This window comes from Mesoplodon densirostris, chromosome 2 (assembly GCF_025265405.1).
Source record: "Mesoplodon densirostris isolate mMesDen1 chromosome 2, mMesDen1 primary haplotype, whole genome shotgun sequence".
NCBI classification, from domain to species: Eukaryota; Metazoa; Chordata; class Mammalia; order Artiodactyla; family Ziphiidae; genus Mesoplodon; species Mesoplodon densirostris.
Window position 1 is genome coordinate 174,857,049 of NC_082662.1, and position 16,914 is coordinate 174,873,962.

General features: G+C 37.9%; 1 protein-coding gene and 1 pseudogene across 1 annotated transcript in view; one reads left to right on the forward strand and one right to left on the reverse strand.

The window, feature by feature from the left end:
• The window catches only part of IARS2 (isoleucyl-tRNA synthetase 2, mitochondrial), a 79,914-nt gene that overhangs the window by 55,240 nt on the left and 7,760 nt on the right, over positions 1–16,914 (reverse strand). The window lies entirely within an intron of this gene.
• LOC132484031 (D-aminoacyl-tRNA deacylase 2-like) lies at positions 1,480–6,807 on the forward strand (annotated as a pseudogene).

Genomic DNA, 16,914 nt, shown 5'->3' on the forward strand with positions numbered 1-16,914 from the left:
CAATAGCCAGGATATGGACGCAACCTAAGTGTCCATCGACAGATGAATGGATAAAGAAGATGTGGCACATATACACAATGGAATATTACTCAGCCATAAAAAGAAACGAAACTGAGTTATTTGTAGTGAGGTGGATGGACCTAGAGTCTGTCATACAGAGTGAAGTAAGTCAGAAAGAGAAAAATAAATACCGTATGCTATCACATATATATGGAATCTAAAGAAAAAAAATGGTTCTAAGAACCTAGGGGCAGGACAGGAATAAAGACACAGACATAGAGAATGGACTTGAGGACACGGGGAGGGGGAAGGGTAAGCTGGAATGAAGTGAGAGAGTGGCATGGACTTATATATACTACCAAATGTAAAACAGATAGCTAGTGGGAAGCAGCCGCGTAGCACAGGGAGATCAGCTCGGTGCCTTGTGACCACCTAGAGGGGTGTGATAGGGAGGGTGGGAGGGAGACACAAGAGGGAGGAGATATGGGGATATATGTATATGTATAACTGATTCACTTTGTTATAAAGCAGAAACTAACACACCATTGTAAAGCAATTATACTCCAATTAAGATGTTAAAAAAATTTTTAATATATACAAAAAAAATAATTGACAATTTCTGAAATTTACTGAAAAACACTAACCTACTCAACCAGAAAGACAAATGAACTCCAAGAAGAATAAATACAGATGAATCCAAAGAAAGATACATTACAGTAAAAACGCTGGAAGTTAGAAATAAGGAGAAAACCTTGAAAGCAGAAAGAGAAAAAAGACTATCTAAAAGAGAACCCCAATAACACTAACAGCTGAGTTGCCAGTAGAAACAACGTAGGGCAGAGAGCAGTGGGATCACATATTGAAAGTGCTCAAAGAAAACATTCTCAACCAAGAATCCTATATCCAGGAGAGCTAAATTGAAAAAATGCAAGCAAGATAAAGCCATTCTTTTATTTTTTTTAAAAAAAAAAGAAAAAAAGAGAAAGAGAGAGAGAGAGGGAATGAATTTGTTGCCAGCAGACCCATCTCACAGGAAGGGACATGAGAGGAAGTTTTTCAGGCTAAAAGCAAGTGCCCATAGATGGTAATTCAAATCCACAGGAACAAACGTCCCATAAAATGTTGTGGAAAAACCCTGAACAAAGTTTTTGGCCAACTGAATACTCTCTTCTCGTAACTGATGTAAAAGGCAAATGTTCAAAAAATATGTATGTAATGTGTTGTCCAGTGTAAAACATACAGAAATATAATATATTTGCAGATAACAGCACAAAGGAGGTATAGATGAGAAAGGCTGTGTTGGGCTAAGAAAATGACTACAGATGGTAAAGTAATAATTTATAACAATGTACTGCGGAGTTTGTAACATTAATGCATGCAATATGCATAACAGTAAGACTACAAGAAAAGACAGAAAGGACCAGAACTACAGTTGACCGCTGAACAACACAGGTTTATACTGCTCGGGCCCACTTACACATGGATTTTAAATATGTACCACACGATCCTAGGCTGGCTGAATCTGCAGATGTGGAAGCAAGGATGAGGAGGATGACTGTAAAGTTATACAGACTTTTGCCTGTGCAGAGAATCGGCAGCCCTAACCCCCGCATTGTCCAAGGGTAAAGTGAAAAAAGGCGTACCATCTCTATATCTCACGAATATTAAGCTAGTATAATTCTGAAGCTGACTCTGACAAGTTAAGATATATACACAAGCACTAGAGCAAGCACAACAACATTAAAGATGTAGTGGAATAATGAAATTTGAGTAAGGGATGTCGCAGAGATGGTGGAGTAGCAGAGCCCATGCCCACCCCCCCCACAAGGTACCACAACTAGACCGCCGCCATGAACAAAAATAGCTCTGGAGTCTACTTGAGAAGCTTCAACACAGTGGGACCAAAAAAACTGAGAAAAATGCACAAGAAAGGTGGGAAAAACAGTTTGCTCTGGCTGCATCGTCTAATCACCTAGGCAGGCACTGGGTACTCCTTGGCTGGAGAGAGTTCCCGTCACCAGGAAAGGAAAGAAAGTGAATGACCAGCTTCTCCAGCCTTCCAGGGTACCGTGCAGAGCATCCACTTTGATTTCACTCCACCTTAGAGCGCAGCAAAGCTGAGACATCTACACACAGTTAGATCAAGGAAGACGGGCAGGGGTAGCCAGTATCAGCCAGGCAGCATGGGAACCACAGATCCCACTGGCCTCCTTTCTCTGCAGAGGACTCTAGCAGCCTACATCAATGAGAACCTCAATAGCTCTGTGGATGCTGCAGACCTCCCCAGCTTTTGTTATTAAGGACCTCATCACAGACGACAACAGACTGCTCAGCAGTAGCTCTCTCTCACCACTGAGCAAAGCAACAGTCAACACAGATGCCGCAGACAACCTGCAGATTTCACCACCGAGGTTTTCCGAGTTTTCATGCCTGTAGATACCAGCTGTCTGCGGCTTTCCCTGCTAGCTCCCCACCTTCTGCTGCTAAAGCCCAAGAGCAACAGCAGCAATCAGCCCCAGCCACCGTGGCTGCACACACGCAAGACACCACCGTAGGCCCCTGCAGGTGCACAGAGGCACACCGACTGCCAAGGTCCCACAACTGCTAAGGACAAAGATCTGGCCCTGATGCATGTCACTGACCTACACCACTGTGTGTGCCTGTGTCCAGCCCCAGCAGCTGTGCACCTGCACACTGCAGGCCCCCAACTCAAATCACCAGCATCCGCTGCCATGCACACACACAAGGCTAGCCTCTGCACATGCACAAGCGCACACTGGCAGCCAAGGTCCCCACAGCTGTTTGGGGAGAAAACCTGGCCCTGACTCTGTCACTGGCCTGCACCACTGCAGCCACCTGAAGTTACCCCCTTGGGACACACACGTGCACACCAACAGCCAAGCCCCCCACAGCTGTTAATGGGGCTGGATCTGGCCCTGACTCCTAACACTCACCTGAATGGTGCCAGCCTCAACTCTCATCACTGATACCCACTGCCATGATCGTGCCTGTGGCTAGCCACTGTATCCATGGGAGTACATGCCAATAGCCAGGGCCCCTGTAGCTGATCATGTGCTTACAGGTGGCCCAGGACACTACTGCTGACTCTGACCTTGACCACTGCAGATGAGTTTGCAGCTGAACCCTGCCACCATATAGGTATCTGTGGCCAGCCCCAGCAGCCAAGCCTGTGCATATCACCAGTTCCAGCCATGACCACTGCTTGCCCTTGTCCCCAGCCACTGAACCTGGAAACATCACTGAACACAAACAGCCTGTGCAGCCATGAAGGACCACCTGCAGAGCCCACCAAAGATCATACAGGTATTATGTTGTAGACCCCAACTGCCTCTGCAGACAAGACACCACACCAGATCCATCTCTGATCCACAGCAGCCACACACCCACACTTGGCATCCTGCACCAGTACACCAGCAGTTACAGCACATTCCAACATGTTCCCACACAGAAAAGAGGTCTTTCCTTATTGAAATCAGTCTATAAAGTCTGGAAGAGGTGAAAACTCCTTCAAATGTACCGTTATCTACGCAAGACTACAGAAATCACAAAGGGTCAAGGAAACACAGCTCTACCAAAGGAAATAAGTAAACTTCCAGTAAAAGAACCCAAAAAAATGGAGATCAACAAATTTCATAACAAACAATTCAAAATAACTGTTCTAAAGATTCTCTGAGAGGGCTTCCCTGGTGGCGCAGTGGTTGAGAGTCCGCCTGCCGATGCGGGAGACACGGGTTCGTGCCCCAGTCCGGGAAGATCCCACATGCCACGGAGCGGCTGGGCCCGTGCGCCATGGCCGCTGAGCCTGCGCGTCCAGAGCCTGTGCTCCGCAACAGGAGAGGCCACAACAGTGAGAGGCCCGTGTACTGCAAAAAAAAAAAAAAGATGCTCCGAGAACTATAAAAACAAAGACAACCACCAGCTTAACACAATTACAAATAATAATTTACAAAATCAGAAAGCAACTCATGAACAAAACAAGAAATTCAACAGAGATAAAACATATAAAACAACCAAAAATAAAGTTTGGAGCCGAAGAATACAATGGATTCTTCAGAATTCAACAGGAGCTTCAACAGCAGGTATCGCCAACCAGAAGAAAGATTCAGTGAAATCAAAGATAGATCATTACAAATTATCCAGTCAGAGGTACAAAAAGAAAAAAGAATAAAAAGGAATAACGAAAGCCTGCAGTACTTACGTGACACAACTGAAAGAAGCAATATATGCTTTATGAGAGTCCCAGAAGGAGGAAGGGAAAAAGAGTCAGAAAGCTTATTTAAAGAAATAATAGCTAAGAATTTCCCAAATCTGCGGAAAGATATGAACATTCAAATTCATGAAGCTCACAGATCCCTAAACAAATTCAACCCAAATAGATCTTCTCAAAGACATATAATAATAAAAGTGTCAAAAATCAAAGACAAAGTGAGCATCTTGAAAGCAGCAACAGAAAAAAAACTTGTCACTTACCACTTACAAGGGAACCTCCATAAAGCTACAATTAGATTTCAAAGCAGAAACCTTGCAGGCCAAAAAGAATGGCATGATATATTCAAAGTCCTGCAAATAAAAAACTGCCAACCAATAATACTTAACTGGAAAAGTTATTCTTCATAAATGAAAAGAAAGATAACTACTTTTACAGACAAACAAAAGCCGAAGGAGTCCATCACCACTAGACCTACATTACAAGAAATCCTAAAAGGAGTTCTCCAAGCTGAAATGAAAGGATGATAATTAGTGCCTAGAAAACATATGAAAATTTTAAATATGGTAAAGGTAAGTATTAGGCAAATTCAAAATACTCCTATACTGTAATATGGTGGTGTGTTAATGACATAACTCTAGTATAAAGGTTAAATGACAGAAGTGTTAAAAAAAACTATAATTAAAATAACATGTTGGGCTTCCCTGGTGGTGCAGTGGTTGAGAGTCCACCTGCCGATGCAGGGGACACGGGTTCGTGCCCCAGTCCGAAAAGATCCCACATGCCGCGGAGCGGCTGGGCCCGTGAGCCATGGCTGCTGAGCCTGCGCGTCCGGAGCCTGTGCTCCGCAACGGGAGAGGCAACAACAGTGAGAGGCCTGCGTACCGCAAAAGAACAAACAAACAAACAAACAAAAAACATATTAATGAATATACAATATAAAAAGATATAAAGCAAAATTATAAGAAACATAAATGTGTACTGGGAGTAAAAGGACAGTTTTTGTGTGCAATCAAATATAATTTGTTAGTTCATACAGACTGTTACAGCTATAAGGTGCTTTATGTAAGCCTCATGGTAACCACAAAACAAAAATCCATAGTAAAGGTACAAAAGATAAAGAGAAGGAAATCAAAGCATGCCTTTAAGAAAAATCATCAATTCATGAAGGAAAAAAGAAAGAGAGGAACAAAGGAACTACAAAACAAACAGGAAACAATAAGTTGGCATTAGGAAGGACTTGCCTATCAATAATTATTTTAAATGTAAAAGGATTACATCTTCCAATCAGAAAGTACAGAGTGGCTGAAAGGATGAAAAAAACAAGACCCGACTGTATGATGCCTACAAGAGATCATGTCAGCTTTAAAGACACACTTAGGAATCAGGTAAAGGGATAGAAAAAGATATTCCACACAAATGGAAACTCAGAAGAGGTAGCTATACTTGTATCAGACAAAATAGACTTTAAGTCAAAAATTCTAATAAGAGACAAACGATGTCATAATGATAAAGGGGTCGATTTATCAAGAGAAAATTATTAGTTGTAAATGTATATGTACCCTACATTGGAGCACCTAAATATATTAAGTAACTACAAGCAGATTTGGAGAAATAGAAAATAATACAATAATAGTATAGGACTTCAATACTCCATTTTGAACAATGGATAGATGGTCCAGACAGAAAATCAATAAGGAAACAGATTTAAACTATACTTCAGACCATATGAACCTAACAGACATATACTGAACATTCCACTGACAAACAGCAGAATACACATTCTTCTCAAGCACACACAGATTAATGTCCAGAATAGATAATATTTGGCCACAAAACAAGTGTTAACAAATGTAGAAAGAGTGAAACCATACCAACAATCTTTTCTGACCACAATGGCATGAAACTAAAACTCAACAACAAGAAGAAAACTGAAAATCTCACAAATATGTGGAAAGTAAACAATACATTTCTGAAAAACCAATAGGTCAAAGAAGAAATAAAAAAGGAAATCAAAAATATCTTGAAAACAAATGAAAACAGAAACACAATATACCAAAACTTATGGGGGGCAGAGATTGCATAGCACTTGGCCTGAACTCATTGGATTGCTGTACAGGCTCCAGCTGTGGCTGAGAGCGGCCAAACACCTCAGGCCAAGGTACTCCTGCAGCAACAGCCACACACCCAGCTACAAGTACACCCCACTGCAGACCAGAGGGCGGAGGTTTAGAGAGGACCAGAGAGGACTAGTGATCTACACATACTTTTTCAAGGGAGCTGGCTTGTAAGATTAGGTAACTGAGACAGAAAATGAAAAGCACATCTCTATACTGAATCTACTTGGTGACATTCTCATCATCCCTGAAGCCACCTCTGTGGGGAAAGTAAAAGGAGGAAACATGCAGTATCATGCTAACTCTGGAAAAGAAGAAGGGTTAGAACTTTAGTCCCAATTCCTGACTCTATGTGAAAAAGAATTAGCTGCTAACAGCCAGTGTGCTGGAGCTGGGGTTGTGGTGGAACATGGCACTCACAGGCAGGTATTAAACCTGGATACCAACGGACCATACACCTAAATAAGTTCTAAAACACTCAAAGTTACTTGATACAGCTGTTTTTCTGGTATAAAATGATGTGGGTGGGCTATAACTAGATTTTCCTCCCCTTTGTTTTAAGTACACTCATCTGCAGCATTTTTAAACAAGAAAATCCTGCCTGGGTCACATCCACAACTTCAACCTGTTAACTGGATGACCTTGCCAAGTCACCCAAACTCTGGACTTTAGTCACCTTGCATCCTGCTTTCCCCTCCACTTACACTCAGATTTGAAAAATGTTTTTTTCTATACACTTAATGGTCATTATGAAAATGTTCTTAGAGGTCTGTACGTAAGTATTTTGCAATAAAAAATTTTGGGCAATGAAGAAAATATATTTCTTATACCTTCAAATGTATGTAACATGTAATAACTATTTTCATTAAAATTAGGTAAAATCCAGCATAAACAAATTACAATTTTGTCAATTTAGTTTTAATATTTCAGTTTTCCATATTTTGAAAGAAAGAATATGTGATTTATTATTCCTTTTAACAATATTTATGAAAATGTAATACAGAAATGTTATTGTATTTTATAATATTACTTTCCAAGGATATCTAAGTGCTTTAAGTTACTTTAAGAATCTTTAGTTGAGGACTTCCCTGGCGGTGCAGTGCTTAAGAATCCGCCTGCTAATGCAGGGGACGCAGGTTCGAGCCCTGGTCCAGGAAGATTCCCACATGCCGGAGAGCAACTAAGCCCATGTGCCACAACTACTGAGCCTGCGCTCTACAGCCCGTGAGCCACAACTACTGAGCCCGCGTGCCACAACCACTGAAGCCTGCATGCCTAGAGCCTGTGCTCCACAACAAGAGAAGCCACCGCAACAAGAAGCCTGCGGTCCACCATGAAGAGTAGCCCCCGCTCGCAACAACTAGAGAAAGCCCACATGCAGCAACAAAGACCCAACACAGCCAAAAATAATAAATAAATAAATTTATATATATATAAAAAGAATCTTTAGTTGATATAGGAACAAGGTATTGGGGATTAAAGTTGTTTTTATTTAATATACCAATGGTTTAACACTCGTTCTCACTTTTTTACCGAAACAACATATTAAAAAATTGAAAGAGGAAATGAAAAAACAAAAGGTAATATTCAATGTGTGCAAATTTCCCTGATTTAATTTAAAGAGACATTTTAAAAAAGTAAAAAGACAAATGGTAATATTTCTAATTACCAAAAAGATGAAATTTGAATAAACATCTTAAATAACTGCTGGAAAAAGATCTTATGGGATGCAGTAAAAGCAGGGCAAAAAGGGAAGTTGACAGTGAAAAACACCTACATTAAGCAAAAAGACAGATCTCAAACTACCTAACTTTACACTTCAAGGAACTAGAAAGGAACAAACAAAGCTCAAAGTCAGGGGAAAGAAAGAGATAACAGAAATTGGAGCAGAAATAAATGAAACAGAGCATAGGAAAACAAATAGAAAAGATCAATAAAACTAAGCGGTGGTTTTTGAAAATATAAACAAAATTGACAAACCTTTAACTAGACTTACCAAGAAAGACAGAAAACTGAAATAAATAAAATTATGAGTGAAACAGGAGACATTACAACTGACACTGGAGAAATACAAAGAAAGGATCGTAAGAGACTACTGTGAACAATTATATGCCAAGAAATTGAACAACCTAGGAAAAATGGAAAAATTTGCAGGCACATAAAACCCACCCAGACTGAATCATGAAAAAATAGAAAATCTGAACAGAATGAGTAATTTTAAATCTCCCAAAAAAGAAAAGCCCAGGACTTCACAGATGAATTCTAGCAAATATTTACAGAAGAATGAATGCCAATCTTTTTCTAACTCTTCAGAAAAACTGAACACTCCCAAACCCATTTTATAAGGCCAACACTACCTTAATACCAAAGCCAGACAAGGGTACTACAAGAAAACCACTGGCCAAAATCCCTGATGAATATAGATGTAAAAGTTATTAACAAAATACTATCAAATCAAATTCAACAGCATATTAAAAGGATCATACACCATGATAAAGTGGGATTCATCCCTGGGATGCAAGGATGGTTCCACATAAACAAATAATTAAGTTGACACACCACATTAGAAGATAAAAATCACATGTTCATCTCAATAGAAACTGAAAAAGCATTTGACAAAATTCAACATATAAAAATTTCATTCTAAAAACTCTCAATATAGTGGGTACAGAAGGAACATACCTCAAAGATAATACATTAGGCCATATATAACAAGGTCACAGCTAACATCATACTGAATGGTGAGAGGCTGAAACCTTTTCCTCTAAGGTCAGGAATAATACAAGGATGCCCACTCTCACCATTCCTATTCAATATAGTATTAGAGGTCCTAGCCAGAACAAATAGAAAAGGAAGAAAAAAAAGATATCCAACCAAAAAGTAAGCAGTAAAATTGTCTTTGTTTGCAGATGATGTGACGTTATATACAGAAAATCCTGGACTTGACCAAAAAAACTGTTAGAATAAACAAGTTCATTAGAGTTTCAGGATATAAAATCAACATACAAAAATCAGACGTGTTCCTATATGCTAATAAACTATCTGAAAAAGAAATTTTAAAAACCCTCTATGTACAATAGGACCATAAACAATAAAATATTTAGAAATAAATTTAACCAAGGAGCTAAAAGATCTGTACACAGAAAACCATGAAGACATGGATGAAAGAAAGCGAAGATGACACAAATAAATGGAAAGATATCCCATATTCATGGATCAGAAGAATTAATACAGGCATACCTCGTTTTATTGTGCTTCATTTTATTGCAACTCAGGGATATTGCATTTTTTTACAAATTGAAGGTTTGTGGCAACCCTGCCTGGTCAGATATTGGTTACCATTCCTTTAGCAATAAAGTATTTTTGAATTAAGGTATGTGCATTTGTTTGTTTTTGTTTTTTTTTGTGGTACGCAGGCCTCTTACTGTTGTGGCCTCTCCCGTTACGAAGCACAGGCTCCGGACGCGCAGGCTCAGTGGCCATGGCTCACGGGCCTAGCCGTTCTGCGGCATGTGGGATCTCCCCGGACCGGGGCATGAACCCGTGTCCCCTGCATCAGCAGGCGGACTCTCAACCACTGCGCCACCGGGGAAGCCCTTATGTGCATTTTTTGACAGATAATGCTATTGCACACTTAATAGACTACAATGTAGTGTAAACAGCTTTTATATGCAATGGAAAACCAAAACATTTATGACACTAGCCTTGATCCAATATTTGCTTTATTGCAGTGGAATGGAACTGAACCCAAAATATCTTCCAAGGTATGTCTGTACTGTTAAAATGCCCATACACCCAAAGCCATTAAAGATTCAATGCAACCCATGTCAAAATTTCAATGACATTTTTCCCAGAAACAGAAAAAAAAATCCTAAAATTCATAATGAACCACAAAAGAGACCAAATAGCCAATGCAAATTAGAGAACAAACAAAGCTAGAGACACCACATTTCCTGATATTACAAAGTTATTGTAATCAAAACACTATAGTATTAGCATAACAACAGACACAGAGACCAATGTAAAAGAATCAAGAGCCCAAAAATAAGCTTTGTATATAAAATCAACTAATATGTGACAAGAAAGCCAAGAATTCTCACTCAATGGGGAAAGAATAGTCTCTTCAATAAATGGTAATGGAAAAACCATATATTTACATGCAAAAAAATGAAAGTAGACCCCCTACCTTACACCACTTACCAAAATTAACTTGAAATGGATTAAGGACTTAAAGTTAAGACCTGAAATTGCAAAACTACTAGAAGAAAAATATAGGGGAAAAGCCCCATGACTTTGGTCTTGACAATGATTTTTGTTGCACAAGTAATGAAAGCAAAAAACAAAAAGTGGGACTGTATCAAACTAAAAAGCCTCTTGAGAGCAAAAGAAGCAATGAACAAAATGAAAAGCTAACTTACAGAATGGGAAAAAAATTTGCAAACCATTTTTCTGATAAGGGGTTAATAATCGAAACGTAAAGATATTTACTGTATGAATACATAGTCAATATAAGGATATGTAAAACTCAACAGCAAAAAGAACAAATAATCCAATTTAAAAAATGGACAAAAGACCTGAGCAGACATTTTCCCAAAGAAGACATAAAAATGGTCAACAAGTACATGAAAAGCTACACAACATCACCAATCACCAGGGAAATACAAATCAAAACCACAATGAGGTATCACCTCACAACTGTCAGAATGGCTGTCCTCTAAAGGACAAGAGATAATAACTGTTGACAAGGATGTGGAGAAAAGGGAATCCTTGTGCACTACTGATGGGAATGTAATTTGGTGCAGCCACTATGGAAAATAGCATGGAGGTTCCTCAAAAAAACTAAAAGTAGAACTACCATATGATCCATCAATTCCATTTCTGGGTATTTATCTGAAGGAAATGAAAACACTTGGAAATATATGTGCACCCCCATGTTCACTGCCCCATTATTTACAACAGTCAAGACAGGGAAACAACCTAAGTACCCACTGATGGATGAATAAATATGGAAAATGTGGTCTATATATACAATGGAATATTATTCGGCCATAAAAAAGAAGAAAATCCTGCCACTTGCAACAACGTAGATGGAACTTGAGAGCGTTATGCTAAATAAAGTAAGACAGAGAAAGGCAGATACTCTATGATCTAACTTATATGTGGAATATAAAAAAAAATCAAACTCCTAGAAAGATTCTAACTTTGATGAAATCAAATTTATCCATTTTTCCTCTTATATATCATGGATTTTTAAAAAAATCAAACAGAGAACAGATTGGTGGTTGCCATAGGTGGGGGCTGGGGGGGCTGGAGATATAGGTGACAATGGTCAGAAAGTACAAACTCCAAATTATAATACTTACCAGCTCTGGGGATGTAAGGTACAGCATGCTGACTATAGTAACAACACTGTATTATATATTTTAAAGTTGCTAAGAGGGTAGATCTTAAAAGTTTTCACCGTAAGAAAATAAAAATTTGGAACTATGTGACACAATGGATATTAACTAAACTTACTGTGGTAATCATTTCACTATATATATATATATATATATATATATATACATTTGACATATATATATGTCATATACCTTAATTAATACAATGTTACATGTCAACTATATCTCAATAAAACCGGGGGTAATTTTTTTAAATTAGTTCTCACAAAAAATTTGCATACTGCTTGCTGTTTCCTACCTACCCACACAATTGACCTGGTACCTGCTAATACTCCCAAAATTCAAAGTCAAAAAAATTATTCTAAATTTTAATGTAAAGGCAAAGAAACCAAAATAGCTAAAGCAATTTTGAAAAAAAAAAGGGGGGGGTGAGAATCAGACTACCAAATTTCAAAACTTACTCTATAGCCATAGTAAACAAAACTGTGGTATTTGTGGAAAGAGAGACATACAGAACAAAAAAAACCGAACAGAATATCCAGAAATAGGCCCACACAAGTTTGTTCAACTGATTTTTGATATTGGTACAAAAGCAATTGATTAGGGAAAAGATAATAATGGTGCTGGAGCAAGTAAACATCCATAAGGGAAAAAATAAACCTCAATCTAAGCCTCACACCTTATATAAACTCAAGACAGATCATGGGGTTTTAAATGTAAAGTGTAAAACCTTTAAAAAAAAAAATCTTCAGGACCTCAGGTTAGGCAAAGAGTTCTTAGACATGACACTAAAGGCATGATTCATGAAAGGAAAAACTGATAAATTAGACTTCATCAAATTTAAAACTTTCAATTTGCAACATACCCTGCTAAGAGGATGAAAACACAAACTACAGACTGGGAGAAATAGTTGCAAACCGCGTATCCTGGCAAAGATTCAGTACCTAGAATATATTAAAAAAACTCTCAAAATAAAATAGTAAAAAATTAAACAATCTAATTAGAAAATGGCCAAAAGACATAAAGAGACATTTCACTAAACAGGCTCAACAGATGCCAAATAAATAGATGGAAAAGTGTTTAACATCATTAGTCATTAAGGAAATGCAAATTTAAAACCAAAATGGGATATACAGCCATCAGAATGGCTAGAATAAAAAACAGTGACAACACCAAATGCTGCTGACATGCAGAGAAACAAGATCATTCGTACGTTACTGGTAGGAATGTAAAATGCTAAAAACCATCACTTAAACCAGTTTGGTATTTTCTTAAAAAACTAAACATGCAACTACCATATGACCCAGCAAGTGCAGTCCTGGGCATTTATCCCACAGAAATGAAAACTTACATTCAGACAAAAACCTATACATGAATGTTTATAGTAGCTTTATTCCTAATAATAAAAAAAAACTGGCAACAAGTCAGGTGTTAACAGGTGAATGGTGAAACAACCTGTGGTACATCACACCAAGGGATACCACTCAGCAATAAAACAGACTACTACTGATATGCTCAGTAACCTGGATGAGTCTCAGGGAAATTATGCAGAGTGAAAAAAGTCAATCCCCAAAACTGTATGATTACATTTACACAGCATTCTTGAAATGACAAAAATATAGGAGTAGAGAACAGATTATAGTAGTTAGAACAGCTAAAGGAGGTGCTGGGAAAAGAGGGAAATGAATATAGCTATAAAAGGGCATCATGAGGGATTTTTTTTAATTATTATTTTTTTATTAGTTTCTGCTTTATAACAAAGTGAATCAGTCATACATATACATCTGTTCCCCCATCCATTCCCTCTTGCGTCTCCCTCCCTCCCACCCTCCCTATCCCACCCCTCCAGGCGGTCACAAAGCACAGAGCTGATCTCCCTGTGCTCTGCGGCTGCTTCCCACTATCTACCTACCTTACGTTTGGTACTGTATATATGTCCATGCTTCTCTTTCGCTTTGTCACAGCTTACCCTTCCCCCTCCCCATATCCTCAAGTCCATTCTCAAGTAGGTCTGTGTCTTTATTCCTGTTTTACCCCTAGGTTCTTCATGACATTTTTTTCTTAAATTCCATATATATGTGTTAGCATACGGTATTTGTCTTTCTCTTTCTGACTTACTTCACTCTGTATGACAGACTCTAGGTCTATCCACCTCATTACAAATAGCTCAGTTTCGTTTCCTTTTATGGCTGAGTAATATTCCATTGTATATATGTGCCACATCTTCTTTATCCATTCATCCGATGATGGACACTTAGGTTGTTTCCATCTCCGGGCTACTGTGAATAGAGCTGCAATGAACATTTTGGTACATGTCTCTTTTTGAATTATGGTTTTCTCAGGGTATATGCCTAGTAGTGGGATTGCTGGGTCATATGGTAGTTCTATTTGTAGTTTTTTAAGGAACCTCCATACTGTTCTCCATAGTGGCTGTACCAATTCACATTCCCACCAGCAGTGCAAGAGTGTTCTCTTTTCTCCACACCCTCTCCAGCATTTATTGTTTCTAGATTTCTTGATGATGGCCATTCTGACTGGTGTGAGATGATATCTCATTGTAGTTTTGATTTGCATTTCTCTAATGATTAATGATGTTGAGCATTCTTTCATGTGTTTGTTGGCAGTCTGTATATCTTCTTTGGAGAAATGCCTATTTAAGTCGTCTACCCATTTTTGGATTGGGTTGTTTGTTTTTTTGCTATTGAGCTGCATGAGTTGTTTATAAATTTTGGAGATTAATCCTTTGTCAGTTGCTTCATTTGATATTTTCTCCCATTCTGAGGGTTGTCTTTTGGTCTTGTTTATGGTTTCCTTTGCTGTGCAAAAGCTTTGAAGTTTCATTAGGTCCCATTTGTTTATCTTTGGTTTTATTTCCATTTCTCTAGGAGGTGGGTCAAAAAGGATCTTGCTGTGATTTATGTCATAGACTGTTCTGCCTATGTTTTCCTCTAAGAGTTTGATAGTTTCTGGCCTTACATTTAGGTCTTTTATCCATTTGAGCTTATTTTTGTGTATGGTGTTAGGGAATGATCTAATCTCATACTTTTACATGTCCCTGTCCAGTTTTCCCAGCACCACTTATTGAAGAGGCTGTCCTTTCTCCACCATACATTCCTGCCTCCTTTATCAAAGATAAGTTGACCATATGTGTGTGGGTTTATCTCTGGGCTTTCTATCCTGTTCCATTGATCTATCTTTCTGTTTTTGTGCCAGTACCACACTGTCTTGATTACTGTAGCTTTGTAGTATAGTCTGAAGTCAGGGAGCCTGATTCCTCCAGCTCCGTTTTTCGTTCTCAAGATTGCTTTGGCTATTCGGGGTCTTTTGTTTTTCCATACAAATTGTGAAATTTTTTATTCTAGTTCTGTGAAAAATGCCAGTGGTAGTTTGATAGGGATTGCATTGAATCTGTAGATTGCTTTGGGTAGTAGAGTCATTTTCACAATATTGATTCTTCCAATCCAGGAGCATGGTATATCTCTCCATCTATTTGTATCATCTTTAATTTCTTTCATCAGTGTCTTATAATTTTCTGCATACAGGTCTTTTGTCTCCTTAGGTAGGTTTATTCCTAGATATTTTATTCTTTTTGTTGCAATGGTAAATGGGAGTGTTTTCTTGATTTCACTTTCAGATTTTTTATCATTAGTGTACAGGAATGCCAGAGATTTCTGTCTATTAATTTTGTATCCTGCTACTTTACCAAATTCATTGATTAGCTCTGGTAGTTTTCTGGTAGCATCTTTAGGATTCTCTGTGAATAGTAATATGTCATCTGCAAACAGTGACAGCTTTACTTCTTCTTTTCCAATTTGGATTCCTTTTATTTCCTTTTCTTCTCTGATTGCTGTGGCTAAAACTTCCAAAACTAAGTTGAATAAAAGTGGTGAGAGTGAGCAGCCTTGTCTTGTTCCTGATCTTAGTGGAAATGGTTTCAGTTTTTCACCGTTGAGGATGATGTTGGCTGTGGGTTTGTTATATATGGCCTTTATTATGTTGAGGAAAGTTCCCTCTATGCCTACTTTCTGCAGGGTTTTTATCATAAATGGGTGTTGAATTTTGTCGAAAGCTTTCTCTGCATCTATTGAGATGATCATATGGTTTTTCTTCTTCAATTTGTTAATATGGTGTATCACATTGATTGATTTGCATATATTGAAGAATCCCTGCATTCCTGGAATAAACCCCACTTGATTATGGTGTATGATCCTTTTAATGTGCTGTTGATGAGGGATTCTTGATGGAAATGTTTGGTATCTTAATTGTATCGATGTCAACATCCTGGTTGTGATATGGTACTACAGTTTTGCAGGATGTTACCATTGGGGGAAATTGGGTAAAATGTTCAAGGAGTCCTCTCTATTTTTTCTTACAAATGCACTTGAATCTACAATTACTTCAAATATAAACTTTAATTAAGACAAAATTTGAATGATACTGCTTTCGAATAGCATGTACTTAAAAAACAATAAAAAAAAACAAGCACTTCAGTTTTGTCCATGAAAAGAAATAAATGCCCTTTTTACCATCTGATGTAATATGTCTAATAATTTGAAAATGAGCTATCAAGCAGCATAATTTTGCCTCTGTGGAAGCAAACAAACTTAATACTGAGGAATGTGCAATATGTGTAACACATCTCAAATGTTTCAGAAGTTTTCAATACAATTAACTGTTCTAATACATTGTATAATACATATTATAATTCTGCTCTAATAGCCATACTGACTTGTTTAGTGACCAGATTTCTGGGTTTAAAAATACAGACAGATGTCAAAGGTTGTGCCCTCTCCAAATTTTCCATTAAAGTATACATAAAAATAAAGTACTGAAAAAAATAGTGAATAAATTTTGGTACATTCTCTCAATGGAATGCTACTAACCAATTAAAGATAATTAAAAAGGAATCAATTATTGACATCTATAACAGCACCTACAAGTATCAAAAAATACTACATGAGTTAAAGAAGCCAGACACAGAAGAATATATGTTATGATTCAACCTACCTGAAATTTTACAATGGGCAAAAAAATTAAAGCAATAGAAACCAAAACAGTAATGAGGGCAGGAACTCCTCATTCTATGAGGCCAGCATTACCCTGATACCAAAACCACACAAGGACACTACTAAAAAAAGAAAACTACAGGCCAATATTACTTATGAACACA